The following is a 12149-nucleotide window of genomic DNA, read 5'->3' as shown; positions in this document are numbered from 1 at the left end:
AGTCACAATGCTTGAATTGCATAAGCAACAGTTACAATCCTGTTCTATGATGTAAACTGCTGATACAATATTATCTCTAATACAATTACATGGCCGGTTGAATGTGTGTAATTGAGTGAGTGATATAGTCATACTGTTTGTTGATAGTGTCATTGATACAGTCACAATACAGGTGGAAGAGTGTCAGCGATAGTTACAATACCAATCAAATAGTGTCAGTGATGCAATCACAATCCTGGTGGAATAGGTCAGTGATACAGTTGCAATGCTCATTGAATAGTGTCATCAATACAGTCACAATACCAGTGGAATATTGTCGGTGATACAGTCATCATATTAATTGTATATGTCAGTAACTCAGCTACAATGGTAATTCAGTTGAGTCGCTAGTACAGCTACAGTGCTGATTGAATTGAGTCTGCAATGCACTTACAATACTGACTGACTGATGTCAGCATCATGGTTACAATGATGTTGATAAACTGTGAATAGTACAGTCACTTTGTCTGTGAAGTGTATATATTCGTCACTTTGTTGTTTGAATTGTGTGAAGATTACAGTTACAATGCTTTTTGAATAGTGTCATTAATACAGTCACAATGGTGACCGAATAATGTCAATCTTCCAATCACAATATTAATTGAGTAGAATCTATGTTGTGATTTGAATGTTAATATAATATTGTTAGTAATACAATTATTATGCTGATTGAATGCTGTTAGCAATTGAGTTTTGATGCTGGTTGAGTTGTGTCATGAATACAGTGAAAATGCTGATTTGATACAGTAAATCGTACAGCTTCAATGCTGATTGAATAATGTCATCAATACAGTTACAATAATGCTGTAATAGTGTCAGTAATTGAGTTGCAATGCTCATTGAATGATGTCAACTGCTGTTACAACAGATTACATCAGCAATAGTCTGAAGTTAGATACAGCAGTGCTAATACAGACTGAAGATACATTTTGTTTTCACCAGTTGTTGTAGTGCTGAGCTCTGGGATGTAGTGGTGGAAAGCAGGAAATATTTTCCTACTTGTTAGCTTTTAACTGCCACATTCAATGCAATTGCACGTTTTTGAATTTTTTTTTAGCAATTTATTTAAATCCTCTGTTTGCTCACCCTCCACACTAAGTCCCCCTTATTCTGCCCACCCTCTTTAATCTGGTCCCGTCTTAGGTCTTATTCATAATCGAAGAACTGTTGTTGTGGTTTGTGATGGCAAAAGAGCTGGCGATCTCTTATGTTGCTCTGTAATAAAGAAATTCCATGCCCACAGTGTCAACAGCAGACAGATATACATTGAGGTGAGAAGTGACAGAACAATATAACTTGATAAAGGGAAGCAGATTCATAAAAGACAATTTCACAATGTTTCTCTGTTCTGTGCGAGTTTGCTTGTTGTCATCTCCGACGTACAGAGTGACAGGTCGAGATTTTCCTTGAAGAGAGTTGTACCGATTGCAGGGACAGAGAGGAGAGCTGAATCAATGATGTTTGCGCATTGGATGACTCTGTCACCGCAAAGATAAAGCTACGTGCTGAATGTACAAAACCACGAAAAGAAACTCACATGAGTTGTACCCTAGGTGGTGCGGAAATAATACCCGATTAACATCTTCGACTGAATTAAAATTCAGCCTACTGTGGTCTTTGATTAATTGGACCTTGTACATCATCATCAACAGTATCAAAAAAGGCCTTGGGTTAGGAATAATGCCTGCATTATCAACATCTTGTTCCCCCCACCCCCAGCTCCAAACACATTCAAGTTGCATTGCTCCTCAATGAAATGGTTTAGTAATTATGATGAATGCTGAGAGTGAGGATCTTTATGTTAGGCTCTGGAGTCCCCATTCATTTACATTAAGATTAAGTGGCACCATGTAAATGGTTTTGCTACCTGATTGAAATTCAGGTTCTCCCTCATGAGAAAGGGAGAAATTGGTTAAGTGCCTTGTTAGTGAAAACCTGCTTGCAACAGTGACTGAGAAGGTGTCTGCATCTGCAGCTCTGGGAATCAGTGGTACAACCATGACGGTCTGGGATTTGGCTTCCCGTCCCATGAGCTGATCGTAATCGCTATAGGTACTCTGCACAGAGTATCTTCCGAGATCTGCACACTGCTACAATTCCGGCCCCTTCAGTAGACCCAGTTCTATTTATTCTTCCATTGGTGGCTGTGCCTTTATAGCCTCCTCCATTTAAACTTCACCACCTTTAAAATGCTCCTTAAAACTTAGCTAATCTAATATCCATTTATCTGAGACAGTGTAGAGTGCTGCTGTTGTGAAATACCTTGGAACGTTTTCTACCTAAAGATACTACAAAAATGCAAGTTGTTGTTGACTATTGGTGAACAGAGATTGAAGGCTAAATAATGGACTAATGCTGTTTTGTACCCCCTATGAATAAAATTTTTGCCTGCCCTGTAATGAAAATCTTATTTTCAGAAGATAAATCAATTTTACATTTTTAATTTGTTGATTATTTTTGTAGTTATAGTCCCAGCTGATTTTACCACCAGACAGCTCTGATTCCAGATTGAAGTCTAGCTTGAAGGAGGTTGCAGAGTTGGTTTTAACAACAAAACAGAAGTTGATTACGCAAAAGAATTAAAAGTGAAATAAAATGGACCAAGCTATCTAAATACAACACAGATCGAAACATTCCAAAACAAGAAGCGATTCAAAATGGTATCTGCTTCCCAACACCATCAGATAACAGTTATCCTAAAATCCAGAGAAATATTTTCCCTATTGACTTTGAGTTTGTCTTAACTGTCTCTGCTCCATTCTCGACCCATTGGCTGTGAGGCTTTTCTCTTTAACTGCTCAGACAACTGAGAGCTTAAACTTTCTCAGCTGTTTAATAATCAGCAGAGTTTTAATACTTCTGGAAGGAAGTTTCACAAACTACCATCTTCCAATGAGGTCACCTATTTCCTTAACTGCTTCAAATAATCTCCTTTTTCTAGGACAAACTATATTTGGCTCTGCCCCCAGTATCCTTTGAACTGAACCCAAAAGCTTTTCAACTAATGATAAAAAAAACTTGCTCATCCTAGTCTCTGCCAAGTTAAAGGCTCAACATTTTCTCTCTCTAGTTGTAAACCCCTACAGTTAAAGCAAACTTCCATTAATACTCCAGGAGGCACATAGTGGTTTAAAATTGGGGCTCTGGAAAGTCTGACCAAGCTATTTGTAATCCCTTTCACAAAAATCGGCCACTTTATTTCCACTATTTGTTTAAAATCTGAACTCTAACAAAATATATTAATATACATAAATCATACAGATTTCAACACTCAATTAATGGAAATATGTTGATAGACTTCTAATGGCATTTCTCAGATGAGATACTGTATCACAGGAAATATGCTTTGCATGATTTTTGTCAAGTAAACAACAGGTGAAGTTAGAATTTAACTTATGATGTCGGACTTGTTATCATGTTTTTGTTCAAACATCATTTATGTTTATTATCATTCAAACAACAGAGGTCCCAGCACTGATCCTTGTGAACATCACTGGTCACAGACCTCCAGTCAGAAAAAACACCCCTGTACACCCTCAAGCTACCGTCTGTTTTCTGTGACTAAAATAACTTTCTTATCCAATTTAGCAACTGACTGTGGATCCCATGTGATTTAATCTTCTGGTCCAGCCGACAATTCCTCTCCATAGTTTCTCTGTGAAAGTAAAAAGTACACCTCACCCATAAAAAAGTACGGAACCTCCCATGTACACTCAGCTTGCCAGCCCTCCAGAACTGCCCAGCCATTAGATTCAGGAGTAGGCCATTCAGCCCATTGAGCCTGCTGCATCACCAGATGCTGATCTGATAATATGCAACTCCACTTTCCTGCCTTTACCCCATAACCTTTGATTAAAAAATCTATCTCAGCCTTGTGTATACTTAATCACCCAGCCTCAAAGGCCCTCTGCAACAAAGAATTCCACAGATTTACTACTCTCTGAGAGAAGAAATCCCTCCTTGTCTCCATCTTAAATGTGTGAGCCCCTTAATCTGAGATTGTGCCCTCTGGATTTAAACTCTTCCACAGGGAGAAACAACCTTTCCACCTCTATCCTGCCAAGATCTCTAAGTACCTTGGGGATAGTAGGAACTGCAGATGCTGGAGAATCTGACACAACAAGGTGCAGAGCTGGATGAACACAGCAGGCCAAGCAGCATCATAGGAGCCTTCCTGCTCCTATGATGCTGCTTGGCCTGCTGTGTTCATCCAGCTCTGCACCTTGTTGTCTCTAAGTACCTTGTTTGTTTCAATAAAGGTCGTACCTTATTCTTCTAAATTCCAATGAGTACAGGTCCAACCCACTCAGCCTGTCCTCATAAACCAATCCTTCCGTACCTGGTACTGGTTTAGTGAACTTTCTCTGGACTTCCAATACCAGTATATTTTTCCTTGGTTATTGGACCCAGAACTCTTCACGGTGTTCCTGCTGTAGTCTGACCAGTGTCTTGTATACTTACGTTAAAAACCTTCCTACTTTCATACTACATTTCCTTTGAAATAAACACCAATATTCCATTTGCTTTCCCGATTACCTGTTGAATTTGGATGCTAACTTTATGTAGCTCATGCACGTGGACCCTCAAATTCCTATGTTCTACAGTTTTTCTCCATTTAAATAATATTCAGCTCCTCTATTCTTCCTGCCAAAGTGCACAACCTCCCATTTCCCCACGTTATATTCCATCTGCCAAGTTCTACCTGGTCACTTAACCTATCTATATCCCTCTTCAGGGTCTTTATATCATCCTCATCACTTGCCTTTTGAACAATTTGTGTGTTATCTGCAGACTTGGCTGTAATACATTCACTTCCTTCATCCAAGTCATTAATATGTATTGCATATCCTTGTGGCTCTCACACTGATTCTTGTGCCGCACCACAAGTTGCAGGTTCCCATCCATTTATCCCAAATCTCTGTCTTCTGTTGGTTAGCCTCTATCCATGCTAATATACCACCTCCAACACTATGGGTGCTTATCTTATTAACTAACCTAATGTGGGCTGCCTCTAACAATTAAAAAAAAAACATGAACATCTAGGACATTGCTGTGAGCAGGGCAGGAAAGAAATGATAGGGCCCCTCTTCTTCCAGGATGGGAACTCATGCACACTGACATATGCACATGCACACGCACACATATTGACATGCACACACTGCTGATGCACACATGCGGAGACACACATATAGATATACACACTGAGACACATACACACGTACACTCACATACACACACTGGTATACACACAGAGTCACGCACAGACACACACACATGCACACACACACACACACACACACAAATACACACACCCTGGGAAACACACAGAGACACGCACATACACAGACACAGACACACAAACACACACACACACAGATATACACACAGAGATAACAGACACACACACACACACACATTCACACACACACACACACAAATACACACATACTGGTATACACACAGAGATAACAGACACAGACACATGCGCACACACACACACACACACTGATATGCACACAGAGACACACAGACGCAGACACATGCACAAACACACACATGCACACACACACTGTCAAACACACATGCAGACAGACACACACATGTAAACAGATACACACCATCTCTCACGCATTGACAAACATAAATGCACAGGTGTCTTAGAAAAGAACATGAACCTGTATTGAGAAGGACTCGAGTGGGTGAGCAGAGAAAAAAGATTCTTGTCAGCGGCTGTTTGCTGCAACAATGGTTCACGCCGTCCAGAATCGAAGATGATGAAGTAAATGCCGGTGATAATTGTACTACATTTAAAGATTAATTATCCTCCTGAGTAATGATGGTAATTGTGGCTTTGAAAAGGAGAAAAGACTGTGATTAAAAAGGAAAATAGAATTTTGAGATCACGCTGACCATTTATTGGAATGGCACTGGAGAATGTGGTGCGTCAGTTTAATGGAGAGATGAAAAAATCTGGTACTGTTCTCCCGAGTGGAGAGAGAAAATGGTTTGAGAGGGTAACCAAGGAGATATTGTTTTCACTGGCAGGATGGTCGATGTCCTGAGGATGTAGATTTGAGATGTTGAGGATATTTGTTTCCCACACACTGAATAGGCATAAACTAAAACGCATTGCCTGAGAGCATCATCACTGGGTTGTACTTTCACCATCAGTACATTCATATGACCCTAAGACTTAGATTCAGAAGGAGGCCATTAATCCTGTTTAGTCTGCCCCAACATTCAATAAGGCCATGGCTGCCCTGATAATCTTGAACTTCATTTTCCAGCCTTTACCCCACAACACTTGTCTCCCTCACTGATTAAAGATCTGTCTACATCAGACTTGAATATCCTTAATGACCCTTTGGAGCAGCATGGTGGCTCAGTGGTTACCACTGCTTCCTTACAAGCACCAGGGACCTTGGGTTCGGTTCCACCCTTGGGTAACCATCTGTATGGAGTTTGCAAACTCTCCCCAGGTCTGCGTGGGTTTCCACCGGGTGCTCCGGTTTCCTCCCACAGTCCAAAGATGTGCAGGTTAGGGTGGATTGGCAGGTCTGAAGTTGAGATGGGCCCTGGTCCTCAAGAGTCTCCTGGCTACGGTGGCAGTTAGATGCGGCAACTTTGGCAGAGGCAGTGTTCTGGGTCTGGTCAGTGGGCGGATGCATCATCTTTGGTGTTGTGACCTCAGGGAATGCTTTGGTGGCTGTGGAGTGTGGCAGTGTCCTGTAGCAATGTGTTGTTGCTGTTATACAGGGCCTTGGTGAGGGCACACCTGGAATATTGTGTGCCGTTTTGGTCTCTTTTTCTGAGGAAGGATGCTCTTGCTCTCAAGGGAGTGCAGCAAAGGTTTACCAGGCTGATTCCAGGGATGGCAGGTCTGACGTATGAGGAGAGATTGACTAGGTTGGGATTGTTTTTGCTGGAGTTCAGACAAATGAGGGGGGATCTCATAGAGACTTATAATCAGGACTAGACAGGGTAGAAGCAGGGAGGATGATTCCGATAGTGGGTGTGTACAGAACCAGGGGTCACAGTCTGAAAATTTGGGGGAGACGATTTAGGATGGAGATGAGGACACATTTCTTCACCCAAAGAGTGGTGAGCCTGTGGAATTCATTACCACAGGAAGTAGTTGATGCCAAAACATTGAATGTATTCAAGAGGTGACTAGATATAGCACTTGGGGTGAATGTGATCAAAGGTTATGGGTAGAAAGCAGGATTAGGCTATTGAGTTGGACAATCAGCCATGATCGTGGAGAAAGGCAGAGCAGGCTCGAAGGGCCGAATGGCCTTCTCCTGCTCCTCTCTTCTATGTGTCTGTGTAGCCTCTCAGGAAATCAAGAAGTTGCAGATGGAACAAAAAAAAATGGACTTTGTCCAAACTTTGATCTATTCCTTTTTATAATTTGTGTAATTAAAATGGCACCAGATAATGGTGACTTGTAGACATTTTACTGTATTGGCATACATTTGTGTAACTATAAATGAATTACAACAAATTGCTATGCTATCTATAATATCCCATGGCATGTCTCAGTCCTCCAGTGTGCTTATTATCTTTGCCCTAATCTATGGAAATAATTAGCAACAGTGTGCTAATATGGAAAGAATGGACGTCCTCTTGTCTCCCTTACCCTACACTATGATTCAAACTACCTCCCCAGCTGTGATTGTCACTGTGTAGAGGGTCCTTTGTTATTTTTGGTAGATTATATTGGAATCATGATAAGTGCTTTCTTTTAGAAATTCACTCACAGGATGAGGGCATCTCTGGCTAGGCCAGCATTTATTACCCATCTCTAATTGTCCAGAGGGCTATTAAGAATCGACCATATTGTTGTGGGTCTGGAGCCACATGTAGGCCAGACGCGGTAAACATGGCATATTTCCTTCCCAAAAGGACATTTGTAAACCACAAATTTTGTTTTAAACAGCAAACAGCACTGGTTCCATGGTCACCAATAAACTTACTGTTTCTTTTTAAATTTCAGATTTTGCTGATTTTAGGTATCACCACTTCCCATGCTGAGAGTTGAATCCAGGTCCCTGGAGAATCATAGAACCCCTACAGTATAGATAAAGGCCATTTGGCCCATTGAGACTGCACTCACCCAGAGCCCCTAACCTATTCCTGTAAATTTGCATTTCCTGTGGCCAATCCACCTATCCTGCATATCTTTGGACAGTGGGAGGAAACCCGAGCACCCAGAGGGAACCTCGCAGACACGGGGAGAACATGCAAACTCTACACAGACAGTGAACCATGGCTGGAATCAAACCTGAGTCCCTAGCGCTGCGAGGTAGCAGCACTAACCACTGAGCATGCATCTTTTTCCCCTGGTCCAGTGAGATTATTGCTGTGCTGCCACCTCTCCAGTACACAGCTTCACAATTCCTCGAATACACAAACTAAACAATGGGTGTGAAACTGGCATGTTTTTGAGAAAACGTGATTGCGCCCTTAATAGATCTGCAATCCACTCCGTCCCTCAGCCAGGCTAATTACTTTGTGAGAAAGCCGAACCCTGCAGTATCTTGATGGATTAACTCCAGGTCTCAGTATAGTTCAATGACCATCTCTGGGACTGTGTGCCTCAGTAAATTAGATTAAATGGAAATTGTCTAGCTCCTGAAAGAGAAAATGCCCTCTCCTTAGTGCAGGCATTAAATGAATCACAATCTGTTTTAGATTATTTGTATATTTGGGTGGGAGTTTGTTCTTCTATTTCAGCCTCTGTACTTACCTGAAAAAACTTTTGCTCGTGTTTGTCTTTGCAAATACTGAGCAACTTTCAAATTTACTATTTATCGCTGATCGATGCCTTTGGGTTATTTGAGTTGGGGGTTACACCTCAGCAGTGGCTCAGTGGGTAACCCTGTTTCTCTCTCACATCCCAAGACAAGAGATTTGGGCACAGAAATCAATGCTGACCCTGCTAGAACAATACTGAGGGCATGCTGCAGTGCCGAAAGTGCCATCTTTCTGATGAGACATGAGGTGAAATTTTGTTTTGCTGCCTCTTCCCGTGCACTCAGTGCAGGAGTGAGCTGGCAAGGGGGTGATACGGGAGGTGGGCAGGGTGGTGCATAAAACTGGGCATAATGGTTTGCCCCAACTCAGTTGGTCTTTTACCAGGAGCAGACAAAAGGCGTCCACTCCTGGTGGCAATGTTGCGGGAGGTGGCTCCTGCTCAAGGACCCTGTGCCTAATGTAGGCCTCACTCCCTCCAGTCAATTCCCCATCTTCGCCCCTCCCATTCCTCTGATGATCAACCCGGTCAGAAACTCCCTCATTGACCCTTACTGACAAGCGGCCAGCATTCCCAGTGGTGTCGCTGACAGTAAGGAGTTGCCTACTCCGCTGTGGGGACAGAAGACTCGCTCTAAATCAATTCATGGCTGTAAAATTGACTCAGAGCTGACCTGGCCAGGAAGGAATCAGAAACAAAAACAGAAATTGCTGAAAAAGCTCAGTGGGTCGGGCAACATGTGTGGAAAGAAATCCGAGTGAATGTTTTGGGTCCAGTACCCCTTCCTCAGAACTGATGGCAGCCAGGAAAATGCCGGTTTTTATGTAGAAGATAGGGTGGGTGCAGAGCGTAAAGAGTAAACCATAGGTGGGGAATAGAGCCCAAAGGGAGAGAAGAACAGTTGATCAGACAAAGGAGTGGATAACGATTGGGCTAGGAGGGTGAACAGCTATTAATGGGGACTGTTAGTGCCTAACAATGGGTTGTGTGTAATAGCAGACCATGTGACAGCAAGGCCTGATGTATGGGGTTTCGGATAAGGGCATGGGAGAGCTCAAACCCTAAAGTTATTGAACTCGATATTGAGTCCAGAGGGCTGAGGGTCCCCAAGTGGAAAATGAGGTGCTGATGGGTTCACTCCTGTCTTTTCAGTCTGAGGACCACGAGGACACAAGGACAGTATTTATCATTTACATCAGTAGGATTCAGGCAGTGACACCTAGCCACTGTTTTAGTGAGGGAAATATGGTTTGCAAATTGCAAGGTGCCACTGAACACCAGTGTGATCGTTCCGGGATTTTGGCATGATGGGACAAATACTGGTGTTGGCTGGGAAACCCAGGGAGAGCTTCCCAATTGTTTCCAAAATGGCCACCACGTGCGCTGACATAAGTGGAAAATACTCATTTTATGTGATGTATTTTAAGGTGACAAAGTAGTGTGTGAGTGGGAACTCATAAAGGAGGATGGCAGCAATGGGTTGATGTTAAATGCTTAAGCTGCTTTTTATAATAACCCTACTGACAATTTACACTCTGCCCAGCTCCATTGAAGTCGGTACAGTCCAGGCCCCGTGCTCAGGAAGCTACGTTGGAGGGTTCCAATCATCGTTATACCCATAGGAACCAATTAAGAGATTGTGGTATTAAATCTGCTCACAGCTAAGTGGAATGTGAACGTGATGAGCAGGATTGAAGCATTTTTTTCAAAGGAGCTTCAGGACTTCAAAACAGAAATAACCATTTTCCTTTCTTGTGGTCGAAGCTTGCAGAGTGTTGCTCTCGTGGTTAGATTTGTGACAGCTTCTATCATATCCTTTTGAGCTCTCAGTGCTTATTTTCTTTTATTCTTCAGTGAGATGCGCATGTTGTAGGCAAGGCCAGCATTTGTTGTCCATCTGTAATTGCCCTTTGCTGAGCCATTTCAGGGAGCAGTCAGGAGCTAAACCCATTGCTGTGGGTCTGGAGTCACATTTGATTTGATTGATTTATTTCTTGTCATGTGTATCTTCTTACAAAATACAGTGAAAAGTGTTAGTGTAGCACTCTCTGACTCCATCTTAAAACACAGAGAAATAAAACTAAACCCTAGAATACAAAGGCAGGAAAGTGAAGAGACACAGAAAGTGTCCAACTTTACAGTCCTTATTGAGTGCTCTGTCATGGGCTGGTGGCCAGGCATGAGTCCCTGTCACATGGTGGCCACATGGGTCTATAATAATTTAGGATATCTGATCGGCATGGACGAGTTGGACAGAAAGGTCTGTTTCCATGCTGCACAACCCTGTGACAGGGGTGGATTTTATCCCTACAATTTGTGTGACGTGACACTCTATGTTTGATTGGAGAGATATCCTTTCTTTTAACCATGATAAGTTACTGAATTTAAACCCTCTTTACAAAAAAACATACTAGAGTCATAGAGATATACGGACCGTTTGGTCCCACTCATCCAAGCTGACCAGATATACTAAATTAATCTAGTCCCATTTGCCAGCATTTAGCCCATATCCCTCTAAACCCTTCCTATTCATATATCCATCCAGATTCCCTTTAAATGTTGCAATTGTACCTGCCTCCACCACTTCCTCTGGCAGCTCATTCAATAAACGCTGCTTTGAGGTGCCTCGGGACATTTTGTGAAGTTAAAGTTGCTATATAAATGCAATCAGGTTTTGCCCCTCCTTTTGAATGAAGTACTGTTTACCCCACATTGTTCTGAACTACAAGACTGTGACCTTGGGCGGTGGCTGCTAGCTCTAAAGGAGAGTGGTGTGAGGTGAATTATCCGTAACATTCATTTGCGAGTGAACTTGTTTCTGAGGTTTGTACGATGATGCTGCTTTCCCTAGCTCAGTCATTAAGTCCATTCCCATATTCCCACTGGCCTGGGGGTTGGATTGACGTCATCAGGACATCAATCAGTAACAATAGAGCATCCTGCACTGTTAACCGCCTGATGTACTGAGTGAACTTTCCCAGAACATGGACAGACTGATGACTGAATTCTCAATGAACACAACTATCATGCTTGCTTCAGCTATGTGTCTGAGGTGCTGAGCAGTGCCAAGGTACGGTGTGATATTATGCAAGCTGTTTAGGTCGGTGTCCATTCGTACAATTGGCAAAGTGACACTTAACCCTTTCCCTTAACTTAGATTCTCATTCAAATGGACTCCACTGCATCTACAGGCAAAAGGTCTTGTGTGTGTGTGTGTGTGTGCGCGCATGTGCGTGTGTGTGTGTGTGTGCCCTGTGTGTGTGTATCTGCCTGCAGTGTGACTGTGTGTGTGTGTGTATATGCCTGCAGTGTGACTGTGTGTGTGTATATGCCTGCAGTGTGACTGTGTGTGTGT

The 12149-nt window shown here is 42.6% G+C and overlaps 1 protein-coding gene across 1 annotated transcript in view; it reads left to right on the top strand.

Annotated features, from left to right (window-relative positions):
• Positions 1 to 12149, top strand: part of nrxn3a (neurexin 3a) — a 1856693-nt gene that overhangs the window by 1358624 nt on the left and 485920 nt on the right. The gene's annotated exons all lie outside the window — the stretch shown is intronic.

The sequence above is a fragment of the Rhincodon typus genome, chromosome 8 (assembly GCF_021869965.1).
Source record: "Rhincodon typus isolate 14 chromosome 8, sRhiTyp1.1, whole genome shotgun sequence".
NCBI lineage: Eukaryota > Metazoa > Chordata > Chondrichthyes > Orectolobiformes > Rhincodontidae > Rhincodon > Rhincodon typus.
Note: the sequence above shows the minus strand (reverse complement) of the source record. Positions and strands in the feature narration are given on the sequence as shown.